We start from the raw sequence: 16,809 nt of genomic DNA, 5'->3' as shown, positions 1-16,809 counted from the left end.
GGATTTTGAAGTGAAAACAACAAAGCTCTTTCCCTAAGGACATTAAAGCAGGACTGTACCCAGCAGGTACAAGGTACGTGCCTGGTATGGGATAAGCCAAGGAGAAACGAGTAGGACGTGTAATCAGAGAGGCCAGCCACACAGATGATGGAGGGCCTGGTAGGCACTGTTATATTCTGGCATTTACTCGAAATGATACGAAAAACCACCAAAGAGTTTTGAACATAGGAGTAAAATAATCAGACTTTCATTTCAAAAGGACTGCCCTGGTTGCTATGTTGAGAACAGAGAAGAGCAGAAGCAAGACGGAGACCAGAAAGGAGATGACTAAAATAACAACAGGCAAGAGAGGATGGCTGCACAGCGGGCGGGGCAGCAGTTGAAGACAGCAAGCTGTGGTCATATTTATTCTTAAAGTAGATTTTAAGGTAAATAAAAGACATACTTTCATGATACATTTTTTTGAATTACATGTGAATGTGTGAGAAACAGGAATCAAGAGTGTCTATAAGGTTACAGTCAGAGAAACAAAGATGGAGTTGACATTTAATAAAATGAGGCAAACTGGAATAGGAACAATCCTTGGGGTGGGGGAAGGAGGAAGGAGGATGAGGGGTTCAGTGCTGACAGGTTAAATCTGGGATGTCTAATTGAAAATGCTGACTAGGCAGCTGGGTATATAAGTCTGAAGGTTAGGAAAGAGATCCAGGAGAGAGATAACATTTTTAGTTTGAAATATATGATAATTCTAGCTAGAGGATAGGATGAGATCACAGGAGACTATGTATAAATACAGAAGAGGTCTAAACATAGAGCTCAGGACAATGCCTTATTTTTCAGAAGTTGGGGCAACAAAAAGGAACCAGCAAAAGAAACTGAAAATAAGCAGAAGTGCCCCAGAAACAAAGGAAAGAAAGGTTTCAAAGAAAAGAAAATTACCAACCACTTCAAATGCTTCTGCTGCTACATCCAGTGAGATTAGGATTGAGAACTGGCTGGGGAATTTGTCACCAAGGAGGTCACTAGTAAGCAATCTCACAAGATCTGTTAATGTAGCATGGAGGAGGAAAAAAAAACCAATTGCAGTGGATCCAAGACAGAAAGGGAGTACTGGTGACCACAAATAACAACTCTTGAAGAACAGTAGCTGAAGAAAAATGTGCTACTGGGATAGGTTTGTTTGTTTTTAAAGATGGGAGGGACTTCCCTGGTGGTGCAGTGGTAAAGAACTCACCTTCCAATGCAGGGGATGAGGGTTTGATCCCTGGTCAGGGAACTAAGATCCCACCTGCCATGGTGCAACTAAGCCCATGCACCATAACTACTGAGCTCACGTGCCTCAACTAGAGCCCTCTTGCCGAAAACTACACCCACTAGAGCCCAAGCCCTGGAACCTGTGCATCACGACTAAAGAAGAGAAAACCTGCACGCCACAACTAGAGAGAAGCCCGCGTGTCACAATGATGAGCCCATGTGCCACAACAAAAGATCCCGCATGCCGCAACTAAAACCTGATGCAGCCAATAAATAAATAAATAAATAAATAAATATTTTAAAAAATAAAGATGAGAGATGTTTCAGCATATCTATATGCTGATAGGAATAATCCAATACAATGGGAAACACTGATGAGGCAGCTCATTGGCAGGCAGGAGAATGGGATGAATCCTGAGGCAAAGCAAAGTCCCTGACAGGAGGGGGACAGAACCAAGGGTGTGAGAGGTGATGGTCACAGCACAGTCGGAAATGCATAGTCTGGGTACAGATGCGAGGAGACATACAAAAGTTTTCTCCTAAAACTTGCTTTCATTTTTAATATACAGGAAACAAGGTCTTCAGCTGAAAATGAAGAAAAGAGGCACTAGAGGTTTGAGGAGAGGTATAAAATTGTCATTTAGGGGACTGGCAGAGTGATTCAACCAGGGACTGATTGATACTATGATTAAAGGACTGTGGACAGCATGAAGGACCCTCCTTGGCCAACACAAAATGAGAACAGGTCAGCACAGGTATGTCTTCCTCAGTTCACGCTCAACTGCCAGGTATCGGCTGGACTAGATGGAGAACTGGATTCGGGGGGTTGATGGTTACTGAATAAGTACATGAAGGGAGAGGTGCTAAAAGAGAACTGAGGCTTTATAAAAGGGAGAAATTTTAACAGTGGACTATGGATTCAAAGCAGGATAAATAATCAAGTGAGGAAATGGAGGAAGGAGGGGTTGGGACGCTAAAAAAGGGAGTAGCAGCAACGGATTGTACAACAGGTCCCAGACACAGAAGTACAGTTCAAGTGGGGTGCATGACAGAAGGAACTGGAAAGATAGGAAAATGAAACCCCGATGGAATGCTTGAAACTGTGTTCTGTGAAATAACCTTAATAAAGTACAGGCAGGTCTGGTTTAAATGTAACAGAACTACCTTAAAGAGTAAAGCAAAACCTCTCCCAGGCACAGTGAGCCTGCAGATGAGGGCAACTAGAAGGCTAAGGGACAGGAGAAGAAGAATTATATCACAGGAATTATAGCTGGAGGTTCCAAGACATGGAATCCCCAAGAAAACCATTTCCAGCACTCCTCCAGAGTCAGCTTTAAACAACCTGTCCGACTCAGAAGGCACAGCTGTCAGATCACAATAGGAGGAGCAACATTAAAACCATACCTTTGGGCTTCCCTGGTGGCGCAGTGGTTGAGAGTCCGCCTGCCGATGAAGGGGACACAGGTTTGTGCCCCGGTCCAGGAGGATCCCACATGCCACGGAGCGGCTGGGCCCGTGAGCCATGGCCGCTGGGCCTGCGCGTCCGGAGCCTGTGCTCCGCAACGGGAGAGGCCACAACAGTGAGAGGCCCGCGTACCACAAAAAAAAAAAACACCATACCTTTTCCCCCAATCCTCTTTCCCCCACTGAACTGGACCCTGGACAGGTGAATCTGACAGCATACTAAAGAGGAGCTGGCAAAGTAAAAAAGAGAAGCCTCTCAGGACTCTTCCTCCAAAGCAGGCTTCTTGCTCTGAAGCAGTTCTGAACTACGAAAAAAAAGTTCTATATTGTGTAAGAGTTTGAACACATTATTATTCTGAACTGCACCTTCTAATGACTAAAATAAGACTATTACTGACAAATGAGCAGAAGACTTTTTACCCCTAAAATTAACTAAAAAAGTTATCTGGTCTTCCTAAGAGCTGGAAAGTCAGGGAAAGACAATGTACAGGGAGGCTTTTAAGGTACACTGAGAGGAAGAAAGCTGTTTTCTGCTTAAACCCTTATCAAGTCCCATCCATTTCAGTTCCACAAATATCCATGGGCTCCCACTATCTATTAGGTGCTAAACATACACATGGCTGAATATACAAAAAATTCATTTTTGCTTTATTGAGCAAAAAAGTGAAAGTAGATTAAGTCGAATGAAACAAAATGATTTTGGTTTAGTACGAGATGCTTACAAAAATTCAATCCTAAGGATTTAATAAGAAATCTTAGTTTTCTCCTTTTCTTGGAATTGTTTTCATATTTTTCTAACTTTGTGAATTACAAGCTTAAACACATTTAAAATCAATACTTATTTGTTAATAAATTATAATAGATTAAAAAAAGTCTTATCATGAATTTCTAAGTGAGTAAGCTACAAAATGGAAATAGTGCTCATCATTCAGTCATTTTCAAACACACCTAAATTTAACTGAAGTTATCTAATGCTTTCTAGGAAAAAGAGGGAGTTTGTTTTACTATAATCCATTTTGACTAAAATAGGTTTGCAAGTATTTTATGGTGTCATGATAAAGACAACTCAATTTTTTTGGCTTTCAGTTCAAAAACTCCCTTTGGATGGGGTCCCAGAGCAGTTTCAGCTAAGTCTTCCTCTGTTCATTATTTGTTAGTATTATAGAAAGGTTCAAGTATACTTAAGCTTTGAACTGAGGCAGAATGCATAAAGTTAATAATTAATAAGCTAAATTCCAAGTTTTTCCAGGTAGTATGAAAAAAAATCAGAATAAATGCCCTCACCTAACTATTAAGGGTAAGTACATGTCTCCCTCTGAGACAGATCTAAAACTTTATTTATTAACATTTAACATTCAATAAATGTTAAAATATTACTTTCATGAGAACTGAGATTAAGAACACTGAAATAGATGAAAACTAATGTGCATTTGCAACTGAGAGAAAAGTCTTATGAAACCTTAACATATCCCAGACTCATCCTAAAGCAGATGAGAAATCTAAACACTTTCATGAAAAAGAGAGATAACTGGGACATAAAAACATAATAGAAACCTATCTTACTGAATAAATGTGAGAAATCAGTTTAAAGCATTTTACAAATGTTAATTAATAGTCTTTCACAATCTATACAGATAATATGGGCACAGCTACCATATGTCATACCAGTATCATTCTTAATCACTTTATTAATTACATCTGATAAAGGACACGCTTTCTAAATTATTCTAAAGGATATTACAACAAAAAAAGACAACCAGCCCCAACAATAAACACACATACCCTGATGAAGAAAGCATAAACACACTTCGAATATTCCAACAATTATAAAATGGAATGATCCTCGAATTTATTCAGCCTTAAAACATTATGAAAAAAAAAAAAAACATTATGAACTACTCCAAGGTAGGAATAATGCCTTGAAAACACGGTATTTTTTTTAAGTACAAAAAAAAAAGTCATTACAGGTTCTAATTTCTTGGAAAAATTACTTTAACATGTCTTGACGCTGTTGACTGTCAAAAACCCTGATGAAATTCTTACCCAAATAAAATATGCCAAGCACTTTTTATTCAACATATAAGGCTTACACTGTTCTAATAATCACTATTACATTTGTTATTAGGTTTCTCATCAACAACAGACTACAAGGAACACACAGGTGTACGCTATCAAGTCACTCTTCCTACAAGAAATATATATTTAAAGAAGAACTATCACAACTCTCTACCACTAAGATTTAAGGGATTACTTTCCTTATTCATAGGAACCATAAAAAACTATTAGCCAGTAAGTGTAAAAATCTTTTTTTTTAATGACATTTTGCAGTTTATTTTTATTTTATTTATTTATCTTTGGCTGTGTTGGGTCTTCGTTGCTGCACACAGGCTTTCTCTAGTTTCGAGGGGCGGGGGGCTACTCTTCGTTGTAGTGCGCGGGCTTCTCATTGCAGCGGCTTCTTTTGCTGCGGAGCCCGGGCTCTAGGGCGCGGGCTTCAGTAGCTGTGGCACATGGGCTCAGCAGTTGTGGCTCCCGGGCTCTAGAGCGCAGACTCAGTAGTTGTGGCGCACGGGCTTAGTTGCTCCGCGGCATGTGGGATCTTCCTGGACCATGGCTCAAACCCGTGTCCCCTGAATTGGCAGGCAGACTCTTAACCACTGCACCACCCAGGAAGCCCTAAAAATCTTAAAGTTCTATTTGAATGCACATATCATCTTCAACAATGCATAAGCTGTTAACAGGTCAAAAGTGTCCACCTAAATTCAAAAGTTAGGGGCCTCCCTGGTGACGCAGTGGTTAGGAATCCACCTGCCAATGAAGGGGACACAGGTTCAAGCCCTGGTCCGGGAGGATCCCACATGCCGTGGAGCAACTAAGCCTGTGCGCCACAACTACTGAGTCTGCGTGCCACAACTACTGAAGCCCACGTGCCTACAGCCTGTGCTCCACAACAAGAGAAGCCACGACAATGAGAAGCCCGCGCACTGCAATGAAGAGTAGCCCCCACTTGCCACAACTAGAGAAAGCCCGTGAGCAACAACAAAGACCCAACGCAGCCAAAAATAAATAAAATAAATAAATTTATATATTCAAAAGTTATCTGTAAAAAAATTATTAATCTATCAATACATTATTCTGTAATGATCAAGACTGACTTTGGAGCTCATTAATTTGGACTTCTGAAGAATCCAAATAAGTACTTTTTATCATATGTAAATAAGATAAAAACGGACAACACAACTATGTTCAGAATTAATAAGTGCAATACTACAAATCATCCTCTTTTTAGTAAGAGTTTTATCACAGTTTTAATACTAGAGGTAAAATTCAGATACAGAACTACAAATCCCTACTAACAGTTCTTCAATTCTCAGTACTATCAAGTCAATACTCTATTTGTAAATGACGAATAAAAGGTCAAAATAAAATTTCTGAAAAGGTGCTTTATTTTAAAACACTTCTTATAGAAAAGGAATCCACTGTTTCTCTTAGGAGATTTTTAACAACAGAACATGTTGTACAGCAAAGATTATTTACAGAAAACAGAACCAGAAGTACATTACTTTTCAATAAATACACTGTACCAAAAACATCTAATATGGGAGAGAGAATAAAAATACTAGTTTGTTAAACTTCTTCCTCTCTTCATTAAAAAAAACAGATTTTATTAAACTGACAATATGAAAACGTAACCCAATGATCTTAGCCCTATAAAGTTACTTATTAACCTTTAAATAGACTGTTATGGATCTACACTTCCTGCTTTTCACCTGCCATCTTTCCCAATTTTAAATAGGCACTAGGGGTATAAGACAGCCTGTCCTTGCAACATCCATAATGAGGAAAGAACTTCACGCTCAGGTTAAGAAAAAGATAATTGTGGGTTTTGTTTGCCTCTAGGAAATCAGCAGCCAGCACAGGTGCCAGCATTTAATAGGTGCTTAATGAATATCTGCTGAGTAAGTGGTGAGGTTTAATTATATTACTGCAACATTAGCTTTCTTTTTTCCCTTAAAGTTCCCCCTTGCTCAAAAAGCAACTCAAGACCACGCCAGAGTCCCTCAAAAGCACATAAACTTCTTTATTCATAATGAAATGGAAAGCAGGGTCTCAAAAGAACCAAACAGAATACAAGCACCTTCTTTATCTTCTCCATTCTTTCAAAAGAAAATTAGATCAATATGGTCGATTTTTAACAAACATCAAAATGTCTACCAACTTTCCTCAAAATGATTAATTTCAAATGCATTTTCTATGCTCCTAGTATTGAAAATAACTGATTTTTCAACAGTATGTGTATGTTGCGTAAAAACAAAAAACAAGCATATAAGCCAAAATAACGTGTTTGACAATTTTTTCTTTAACTTGAATCAAGAGAGTATGTGCCTAAATTGTACTAGATATGAGATCAGCTTTCTCTGACGTTTCAAGATTCATTTTTTCATTCAACTATTTTATTGAGCATCTACTATACGTCAAGCCCTTTAACAAAACGTTAATATTGTAAACTGAACATTAGCATCAAATTCCCCTTCAAAAGCTTATCACTCAAAATAAGAGCAGCTGAAGAGGGATCTCAGTGTCGTTTCATGTACACATGAAGTCAGCCCATCAACGCTCCTTTTCACCTATTAATGCGGCATCAGCAAGCCGCTAACTACCACACCCGTTACCAAAAATCACAACTAAAGCAGCAAGCGCTGGGTAAAACAACCTGTAAGAGTACGACGAGTTCCTCCTCCGAGGTGGTCAGGGCTTTCTCTCCGGGGCCCAAAGCACCGCGGCGAGACCCGCGTGCGGAACGCGCCGGGCGCCCCAGGCAAGAGTCCGGCTCCCGAGCCGGCGGTCCCCACCCCTCCGAAACTCACCTGGAGGACCCGGGCCCTCTCCGCCTGCCCCTCGCGCCACCCTCCCGACTTCCAGACCTGCAAAGTTGGGGGGGAGGGGGCTCTTCATTTCCATTTTACAAAGGGGGGCGGTTGGCTCTCTCAGCCGCCCGCCTGTCTTGAATCCGGAACAGAGTATGTAACCATTTTCCAGAAGGAATGGAAGGAAAACCAAAGGCAGGGTCCGCATGAGGACCTCGCCCAGACCTGAAAATGGAGCCGCAGGCTCAGCCCACAGCCCGCAGCGGGCAGGGCAGGGCCGCACTCGCCCCGAAGCCCTAGGTGGCGGGGGTGAGGGGCTTCGGGCCCCCGCCCAAGGGGCCCCGAGAGCAAGGTGGGAAGCCCGGAGCGCGACCCCGGCGGGAGATGCACTCACCGTAGCCTTTGTCTCCACCGCTCCCTCTGGCCGCGGCCGCTCTCGGGGCCGGCTCCGCGGCTGCTGTCCCCCCACGCCCGCAGCTGCGCTCCCCGGCGCGCTCGCCGCTTCCTGGCCCCTCCCTCCACGCCCTGGCTCGCGCGCAGGCGGGGCAAGAGGCGGCGCGCGCTTCGGGAGCAGCGGGAGGGCCGCGCCGCCGCACAGCTGCCGCCACGCCGGCCCCGCCCCGTACCCTGCCTCGGGGGTGGACTCTGCTCCGCACCTCAGCGACGCGCACTGCCCGCGAGGTCCGCGGGCTAGAAACCCCTTCCCTGGCGAGAAGAGGGCAGAGAGCTGGGGTTGGAGTCCGCGCGGGAAAGAACGCGCCGGAAGATGGCGATCGGGGCTGGGTGGGAACGTTCGGGAGCCCCTCCCCACTCTCAGCCCGGCAGCCGGTAGCAAGAGCTCGCGCCCCTCCCCAGACGGCGCCTGCGCTGGAAGTGGGAACGCTCCCAGGCGGGCGAGGGTCGTGGCTGAGCCCTGGGACCGGCTGTCTCTCAGTAGTAATTGAAAGATAGATGCCTTGAAATCACCAAACCACCCTCCCCCTTTTTTTAAATGGAAACGTCAGAATTGTTGAATCCGTCATTACCTGGCTTAAGACCGAGAACACCCACCTGGCATTTGAAATGTGTGAAATTACTCGTCTATTGGATCTCTGAGACCTTACCTGTATATTTTATATATCCCAGAAATCATAAACACTTAAAAGTGCCCTTATCTAGCAGTCCACCCTCCACCAAAATGCCTACCATACTTGGAATATAATATAGTACGTCTTCCCCGTCTTGATTGATTATATTAGTGCAACATTAGTTTTCTTTTCCCCCTAAATTTAGAGTTAGGTCTCCCTTGCTCAAAAAGCAACTCAAAACCATGCCACAGTCCTTCTAGTTAGTTACTCAGGTCAAAAACTTGGAGTCATCCTTGGCTCCTCTCATTCTCTCCTCTTCACCTCCAATCTGTCAAGCATGTCTGTTGATTGTGCCCTCAAAATAAACCAGAATCAGACCACTTCTCCCCTGCATCACTTTCATCTGCTCTAGCCTCGAGAATACTTCGGTGGCCTACTAAATGGTCTACCTGCCCACCATTAACGCAGTCTGTTATCAAAACAACAATCAGAATATCCTCCTACAAAAAAAGTCAGCTTCTGTCTCATCTGGTCAAAATCTTCCATTGCCTCCCCATTTCCTAAACTGTAAAAGCTAAGGTTCTTAGAGTCTGTCATACGGAATGAAGTAAGTCAGAAAGAGAAAAACAAATACCTTACGCTAACACACATATATGGAATCTAAAAAAAATGGTTCTGAAGAACCTAGGGGCAGGACAGGAATAAAGATGCAGACGTAGAGAATGGACTTGAGGACACGGGGAGGGGGAAGGATAAACTGGGACGAAGTGAGAGAGTGGCATGGACATATATACACTACCAAACGTAAAATAGATAGCTAGTGGGAAGCAGCCGCATAGCACAGGGAGATGAGCTTGGTGCTTTGTGACCACCTGGCGGGGGGATAGGGAGGGTGGGAGGGAGACGCAAGAGGGAGGGGATATGGGGATATATGTATATGTATAGCTGATTCACTTTGTTGTACAGCAGCAACTAACACACCCTTGTAAAGCAATTATACTCCAGTAAAGATGTTAAAAAAAAAAAAAAAAAAAAAAGGTCTTCACTGTTTCTACAAAGCCCTTGGATTCGCCTTTTGCTTTACTCCCTGACTCCAATTGCTTGTATACTCCAGACAGGGACTTTGTGAGAGTTTTTTCTCTGCCGGTAACATTCTTTCCTGGTGTCCACCTTCACCTCTTTTAACTCCTTGATCCAATCTTACCTTAACAATGATGCTCAGCCTGACCACGCTATTTAAAACTGTAACCACCCCAAACCCAACTCTCAGTCCTTCCTAACTTGCTTCTTCTTTTCTTCCCATGACACTTAAAACCTTGCAAAAATCTTTACAATTTATCTGTTGTATATTTATGTTTTAATGTCTGTCTTCCCCAATAGAAGATGGGATTTTGTGTTTTGTTCAACTGATGTATCCCAAGTGCCTAGAGTAAATGAAAACAATTTTAAGTCTCCTAGGTAATAAAAAGTGCAAAGCAACAAAAAATGACCAATTTTTTATTTTAAACTTCCTCTTGGTTCCAATTTCTATCAGTTAACCATAAGATCCCTATCTACATCATAACATAAGCATTTTGATTTTCTGGTTACTCTGAGTACAGTGATAACTTGACATTCAATGCAGTTTTTCTAACCATTGCTATCATGGTATTCTATTTCACTGAAGAAGACAAACATGATAAATTAGAGAAAACTTTCTGGTGTAAAACTCAAAGGCATTTTAATGCTAAAAATGTCCGTATGCTGTGATAAACCATAATGGAAGAATATTTTAAAAAGAATGTCTCTATGTCTATAACTGAGTCACTTTGTTGCACAGCCAAGACTGGCACAGCACTGTAAATCAACTCTACTTCAATAAAAAGAAAAAAAAAAATTTTTTTTTAAGTCCTATGACAAAAAAAACCCCAGAAAATTTCTGAACTTGATATATATTTGTAATCCTTCCTTTGAATTACAAATGTAGTCATCTTGTGTGAATGCCTTAAGTAATAACATTTCCTATCATTTATTCATAAAAGTTAGTATTCATTACGTAAACATTTATTTCCAGATTTTTCATATTTTGTTTATAACATATCACATATGATTGAATACCTTAATAATATCTAATTTCAGTTGCTATAGCTATTCCTACATACCTCTTGCCAGTAGAAAAATAAAAGTAAATTAAGAAGACAATTCCATTCAATCAAAGGATACGTTTTGTATGAAAGTCTGTGCATATAATGATTTGTTCAGTACAATACTTATAGCATAGTCTATTTACATACTTAATTTATCCTTTCTGATTTAAAACTATTTAAGGCTACAGATGATCCCTTACAATCTGGATTATTTTTATATAAAATTCAATAGACTGCTTTTATTTCTTAAAACTATTGACTATATATTTCATTAATGTAAAAATATGGTTTGGGGGATTTCCCTGGTGGCACAGTGGTTAAGAATCCACCTGCCAATGCAGCGAACATGGGTTCAAACCCTGGTCCAAGAAGATCCCACATGCCGCGGAGCAACTAAGCCCATGTGCCACAACTACGCGGAGCAACTAAGCCCATGTGCCACAACTACTGAGCCTGCACTCTAGAGCCTGTGAGCCACAACTACTGAGCCCGTATCCCACAACTACTAGAGCCCGCGCACCTAGAGCCCGTGCTCCACAACAAGAGGAGCCACCGCACTGAGAAGCCCACGCGCCACACAAAGAGTAGCCCCTGCTCGCCACAACTAGAGAACGCCCGTGCGCAGCAACAAAGACCCAACACAGCCAAAAATAAATAAATTTAACAACAAAAAAAGGATTAAAAAATATGGTTTGTAATGAATAATTACAATAATTGTAATAATACCACATAATAATTTTTCTGGAGTCAATATTATGATGTGTCTGCACTGTCTTGAAATTGTTACCAAGTAAAAACTTATCTCAAAAGGACAAAGTAGGGCTTCCCTGGTGGCGCAGTGGTTGAGAGTCCGCCTGCCGATGCAGGGGATACGGGTTCGTGCCCCGATCCGGGAGGATCCCACATGCTGCAGAGCGGCTGGGCCCGTGAGCCATGGCCGCTGAGCCTGCGCGTCCGGAGCCTGTGCTCCGCAACGGGAGAGGTCACAACAGCGAGAGGCCCGCGTACCGCAAAAAAAAAAAAAAAAAAAAGGACAGAGTTGAAAATAGTCATTGTTCATAATTCAACCACATACTGCTAAAGTTAAATGCAACTGTTACAGTACAAAATAAAATGTCTTGCACCTTACTAGCCCATAAACAAGAGAATGATCTCAACAAAACTAACATGGTATATTTGTAACTTAACAAATGGAAACATTAACTAACACCAAGGACAACAGCAAACAATGTGTTGGTCTAACCAACTACTATCACTATTCATGAGCTCACACAGCTATCACACTTGCCTGATTATGCAATCTCTTACTTAGTTAAGTTTTCCTTTAAAATGTTTACAGCAAATGGATTTTTCTTAAAAGTATACTATTATTTTTTTAACTACTTTCCAAAACTCAGTACCAGCTACCTATCACATATAGGGGAGACGGTGCATAGGGTCAGAGTCTGGAGTTCAAACTCTGATGCAGAATTAGCTGGGTGATCCTGACCAAGGTTCTTAATCTTCTAAACCTGTCTTTTCTTCTCATTTAATGAGACCATAGCAGAACTTATCTCCAAGAGTTGCTGGAAGAAATCAGTGAGAGAACTCAAGCAGAGTTCTTAGCCCTGGGCCTGGCACATGCTCAGTGCTGGTAAATGCTAGCTATTATCATTACACAAGCATATAATTAAGCTCATTTCCCTATATTTGTAATAGTGAGAAAATGGCTCATAATAGGCCCCAAACGGGATTGAATTCTACATCAAGATAGTATTATATGCAATTAAATGAACATTTTTAAAACAGCACTAATGTTTCTTCTACCACCACTATGTGCCAGGCACAGTTCTAGGTAACAAAGGAAGCTAAGAGAAATAAGGTCCAGACCTTTCCAGTTTTTTTAACTGTAAAACCTTTACAGGCTTTACAGTTAAATGAAAAGTGACATACAGTTAGCAAATAACTGCTCTCAAAGTAGTATGACCGTACTTCCTTGTTTGTCAGGGACACTTCTTGTCCTGGCTTAATAGTTATTTGTGCCCACTTTCGTTCTCAGTATGTCCAGGTTTGGATAATAAGTATGTGTAAATTGCTTGGGGGTACAGAGAAGGAACCATAAGCTTCGTGTAAAGCTGAAGAGACTTAAATTGCTCCTTGAAAGGAACATCTAAATTGGCCTAGTGGACCAAAAGAGGGAAGAAAGGCAGAGGGAAGATTTCATTTTTATTGTTCTGAGTCAAAACTATAAAGCTTTTCCATACTTGTTAAGAAACTTAGTAAATCCCCTTGACCAATGTTATATGAATTAGTTTGAGGACTTTGTATTTTTTCCTGAAGATATATCAGGGACACTCCAAGACACAAACAATACAACATGTATTCATTTATTTATACAACAAATATCTATTGAGCATCTACTATGTGTATGTGGTCTTCAGTGTGATAGAGGATACAAAAAAAAATTACAAGACAGAATTAAGCAACGCAAGATCTAGTAGCAAACACTAAATGTCTTAGCTAATTAGTCAACAAGATAATCAGACACAGCACACGAAGTGTGATTCGGGGAGACTGAGAAAAATCAGGAAACACAGGGAACTTATTGAGAAAGGAGAAATGCCTCAGAGGAGAACCACAGTCCATGGCCCTTCTGTGACTGAAGAAGCCCAAGGTAGGAGAGGAACCTAAGTCAAACTCTGCTTTACACTCTTTCCCAGAGCTGACCCTTGCTGCTCATCAAACCACAAATATTCACTGAATGCCTGCTGTTTGCCAGGTAGCATACCAAATGCTGTGGGAAAATTTAGTATAAAGCATGGTCTTTGTCCTTAATGAAATGTCACACAGCAACATTTGAATAATTAGACACAGTAGCCTTATGAATGCAGTTGAGGGGATCACTCAGGTCTGTATTGGTTTCTTAGAGGGAGAGGAATTTGAGGTGGGTCTCTGGGAAGAAGAAAGTGGGGTCTGTGTTTTCTGAACTGTGGATTGCACATCTCTGGTGGTATGGGGGATGACTTTAGGTAGCACACTGAAGGGGGTGGGGATGGGAAGGAAGAGGCAAGGTAGTTTGGGGTACATGCAGCTCGCCAAGCTTCAACACATGGCCTGTAATATAATTGCATTGTAGCCCCTTAGCTCAAAACACAACACAACAAAAACAAACAGAAAAAGAGTTAGGAATTGTAATAAAAATGCCCCTGGGGACAATCAGAGAGGAAGAAAGGAGTCTTTTGAGAATCACTCTGCTATGTCAGGTTAGAGACCACAAGTGACTAAGAATTTCTTTCTTTCCCTTTTTTTTTTCTTTTACAGTTAACACCTATATATGGCAGGTAATTCAGATTTTCCATATATGATAGTGATAGTATAAAGTTTCCTTTATACATTTGTTAAGGTGAAAAATATGATTCAGCTAAAAGAAATCTCTCAAGTAAACAACAGGCAATAAAGAGAAAAGGGATGTGGCACTTTAGGGAACACAAAGCTTGGTGAGCAAAGGTTCAGTAATTGGCACAATTAAAGGTGTGTTCCCAGAGAGAGCAAGAGCCACAATGGATTTTGAGCTGAGTATTGGGATATTGGCATGCAAGTGTGGGGAAAGAAAGGGTTCAAAAGGCAGGTAACTTGGGCTTCCCTGGTGGCGCAGTGGTTGAGAGTCCGCCTGCCGATGCAGGGGACGCGGGTTCGTGCCCCGGTACGGGAGGATCCCACATGCTGTGGAGCGGCTGGGCCCGTGAGCCATGGCTGCTGAGCCTGCGCATCCGGAGCCTGTGCTCTGCATACGGGAGAGGCCACAACAGTGAGAGGCCTGCGTACCACAAAAAAAAAAAAAAAAAAAAAAAAAAAAAAGGCAGGTAACCTACAGGGAGTGAAGTCTGCTACAGGCAGGGGAGGGTGCTCCTCCTGCATGCACACTGAGGAAGCTCCTTGGCCCAGAGGAACCAGCAGAACTGGCCCCAGTGGCCTGTTAGGAAGCCATTCAGGGGGACTCCCATCTCTATGGTTTATCAGGGCTCCAGCAATACAGGACATGGAGGCTCCAACATACCTCAAAGTGCCTGGACATTGCTTCCTTTAAAACAGGTGGGACATGTATATTACACCCCCTCCTAGCAGAGAGATCTACATGTGGCTTTCAGAAAGAAAGTATATGATGATTAAAACTGGGGGTCAAGTTGAAGGGAAGGTGGCAAGTCAGGAACCTTCACATCCATCCTCTACTTCTCCTCCAGTAAGTGTTACTGTCTAATCATGATTCAGCTCTTGCTTTTGTCCCTATGACTACCTAAGCTAAGCAGCTGGGAAGACTCTGACAGCTTGCTTTCTGCCACTGTCTCTGTGGTGGTGTACATGCCCTGTATAACCCCCAGGACTGTAGCAGGCAGAGAGCTGAAAATGCACCACCCACTCCCCCCAGTAACCCATTCCCTAAACCCTGGGACCTGTAAAAAGAATGAGATATCATTCCCACAATTATGTTATGTCATAGTTGACCTTAAAATAAGATTATCTGGGTGCCCCTGATCCCATTACCTGAGCCCTTAAAAAGCAGAGAGTTTTCTATAAATGGGGGCAGAAAGAGAAGCCAGAGAGATTCAAAGCACGAAACAGATTCAATTTGCCATTGCTGGCATGAAGATGGGAAATGGGGCACGTGACAAGGAACACATCCAGCTTCTACAAGCAGAGAGTAGCCCCTGGCTGACAGCCAGCAAGGAAGCAGAAACCTAAGTCCTATACCCACAAGGAACTGAATTCTGCCAACAACAAAAATGTGCTTTGAAACAGATTTTCCCCCCACAGAATATCGAGATGAGAACTCAAACTTGCAGGCATCTTGATTTCAGCCATGTGATAATGTGAGCAGAGAATTCAGCAAAGCCATGCTGGACTTCTGACCTACAGATAATATGAGCTAATAAATGGGTGTTGTTGTTGTTTTAACATCTTTACTGGAGTATAATTGCTTCACAAGGGTGTGTTAGTTGCTGCTGTACAACAAAGTGAATCAGCCATACATATACATATATCCCCATATCCGCTCCCTCTTGCATCTCCCTCCCTCCCACCCTCCCTATCCCACCCTTCTAGGTGGTCACAAAGCACCAAGCTCATCTCCCTGTGCTATGCGGCTGCTTCCCACTAGCTATCTATTTTACGTTTGGTAGTGTATATATGTCCATGCCACTCTCTCACTTCGACCCAGCTTACCCTTCCCCCTCCCCGTGTCCTCAAGTCCATTCTCTACGTCTGCATCTTTATTCCTGTCCTGCCCCTAGGTTCTTCAGAACCTTTTTTTTTAGATTCCATATATATGTGTTAGCATACAGTATTTGTTAACGGGTGTTGTTTTAAGCCACCAATGGTAATTTGTTACAAGGCAATAGAAAACTAACACAACCGTGTCACTGAATTAACCCTTCTCTAGATACGCCTCTAGCCTCAAGAGTGTATGAGCTGCCACTCTATTGTCAATCCACAATTGACAATAAAATAAATAAGCCTGGGTTATTTATGATTATATGAGGAGGGGAATCATGGGAAAAGATTGGAATTCCTGATAATTTGGCTTGTGAGGGACTTACGTTATTTTCATTTGGGTAAAAAAGGAAATATGACCCTATTTTGAAGTAACAGGCTGGTGAGACTTCACGATCGTGGGTGTTATTAGAATTTCAGGGACTTCCCTGGTGGCACAATGGTTAAGACTCCACGCTCCAAATGCAGGGGGCCCGGGTTCGATCCCTGGTCTGGGAACTATACGCATGCCGCAACTAAGACTTCGCATGCCACAACTAAGGAGCCTGTCTGCCACAACTAAGACCCAACACAATCAAATAAATAAATATAAAAACAAAAAAATTTTCAGGTAGCATAAGGCAAAAGAAAGACAGAGGAAAGAAAGTGTTCTTCAGCAAAAAGAGAATGATCTCTAGTGACAAGTGGATATGAGTATGTTTTGCAGATTGCAGGCTGTCTGATCATGAACTTGTAGGAAATTTTCTTAACCTTTCTGAACCCCAGACTACTTATCTTAAAATA

The 16,809-nt window shown here is 42.1% G+C and overlaps 1 protein-coding gene across 4 annotated transcripts in view; it reads right to left on the bottom strand.

Annotated features, from left to right (window-relative positions):
* The window catches only part of CDC42SE2 (CDC42 small effector 2), a 150,907-nt gene that overhangs the window by 104,337 nt on the left and 29,761 nt on the right, over window positions 1-16,809 (bottom strand). For 2 of the 4 annotated variants that reach the window (XM_081232769.1, XM_081232771.1), the window contains exon 1: window positions 7,981-8,091. The exons of 1 other annotated variant lie outside the window; for it this stretch is intronic. The gene's annotated coding sequence lies outside the window, so the exon portion shown is untranslated. Of the gene's footprint in view, window positions 1-7,980; window positions 8,103-16,809 lie in introns of those variants that run through there. One more of the 4 variants, XM_081232768.1, reaches the window with a different exon arrangement.

Source organism: Mesoplodon bidens (genome assembly GCF_964165515.1).
Source record: "Mesoplodon bidens genome assembly, chromosome: 4".
Lineage (NCBI taxonomy): Eukaryota > Metazoa > Chordata > Mammalia > Artiodactyla > Ziphiidae > Mesoplodon > Mesoplodon bidens.
The sequence above is the reverse complement of the archived record's forward strand: the minus strand, read 5'-3'. Positions and strand labels throughout refer to the sequence as shown.